General features: G+C 37.5%; 1 pseudogene; it reads left to right on the forward strand.

The window, feature by feature from the left end:
- Positions 1-923: 923 nt before the first annotated feature.
- Positions 924-1,042, forward strand: LOC120592542 (uncharacterized; annotated as a pseudogene).
- Positions 1,043-1,854: the final 812 nt, after the last annotated feature.

Here is a 1,854-nt window from a genome sequence, read left to right on the forward strand (position 1 = left end):
GATCAGGCTGCCATGTTTTGAAAGGGAGTGTATATGTCCTGAAGAGAACTCAAATCATTGAGATAAATAATGAGATATGGTGTTTTAACACTGTAGTTCATTGGTTACCATGAAGAGGAGATTGAAAAATTATAAACTTCAGAGAAAGTCAGCAGCACATGCAAAAGAAACAGGTTTTTGAATACCTGTGTTCTGTAATCCAGAAGTTCATTCAACGATTTGGTGCTAGAATTGGGGTAAGCCAAGATGTCTAAGGCGGCACTCTAACAATGTAGAAGAAGGGATTATAGTTCTTACCCATAATGCATGCAATACATTTTTGATTTGAGCAAGTTCTTGGCCCCAGCGTTCTTGACTGGAGTGACCTTCTATCTCAGTTCAATACAAACGTAGCTCTTTTTATGATGGGACCAGTTTTCAATACTGAAGAGCTGGTGGGAAACACTCATTAGAGATCCATGTACTCATACTTACCATCTGCATAGACTTCTTGAGAAGGTACTAATACAGTGGCAGCTTCCTTGTAGTTTATAGTAGCGGCTTTTCAAAAGATGTCCTATATACTGTTTCATTGCTGAGCAGAACAGAAAGCCACTGTGCCTTGCGTGTAGTGTGACAGCCGAATGTGATCAGCAATCCTTCTGATGAGTATGTGTTTGTAATTTGAGTCCTCAGTAGCACCATTCCATAAATGAACAATAAATGGTTTTTGGAATGCATATGAAAATTGAAACCATCTCCCAAAGATGTTTCTGATGAGACACTGACACACTGGTGGAGTCTTAAAGCTAGAATCCAAATATGCTTAATCAGAAAGTCCCCTCAGGGCTACACACACACACACACACACACACACACCCATAGACACATGCACAAATACATAATTTCGATCATGCATTTTTGGCTTTAAAATCTTGGGTTTTGTCTATGGCCATGCCACCCTGAACATGCCCAATCTCATCAGATCTCGGAAACCAAGCAGGGTTGGGCCTGGTTAGTACTTGAATGGGAGACCACCTAGGAATACCAGGTGCTGTAGGTGGAAAGTAAATAAAATAAAATTTTGTTTTCTTTTTTGTTTTAGTTCATGTTATATGAAAAATATTTTATATCATTAGATATTCTTCAAAAACATCATTTTAATTACTTTAGTATTCCACCATATGGAGGTATTGTAATTTACTTTTCTTTTCCTATATTTCTGAAAATCTAGTTTGTTTTACAAGTGGCATTTGAAAGCAGCAGTTCTTAATGAGATCCTTGGAGCCCATGACTACTCTAAAATGAAAACTCTTTATTCATATGCCTACTAGTCTTTTTGTGGAGATATGCTCCATAATTTTCATAAAAATGTTCAAAGCTATATTTATGCCAAATGAGGATGAACCAATTCAGCTACTAACTCATATCCTGTAGATTAAATGTCTTTTTTCACTCTTTCCAGAGAAGTTAGCATAATGATCAAAAAAGTTTGCTAATATCCTCATATATACTATGCAGGAAAAAACACTCTCCACTTGTATGTTTCTCCTTTACTTTCACACTACTACCACACTTACAAGACTTCTAACACCAGATGTATGGGCTTGCCACTCATCAAGCAATTCTTAGCAACACCAGCTGGGTGTCCTACAATTCAATTTAATTCTAATACTAACTAGAGTTACTGCAGACCCCACAAGTTAAGGCTCAGTCTCACAAGACTGCTTCCTACTTCAGATGCCAATCAAAAATAGTAGGTCCTAAGGACACCCACAACTTTTGACTGTCTGACTTGACTATGAATCAGAAGTTCCAACAATGCCGCTTCTTGAATTCAATCAATTTCTAGAACAGCCCACAGAATTCAGGGAA

The sequence above is a fragment of the Pteropus medius genome, unplaced genomic scaffold, assembly GCF_902729225.1.
Source record: "Pteropus medius unplaced genomic scaffold, Ma_sr-lr_union100, whole genome shotgun sequence".
NCBI classification, from domain to species: domain Eukaryota; kingdom Metazoa; phylum Chordata; class Mammalia; order Chiroptera; family Pteropodidae; genus Pteropus; species Pteropus medius.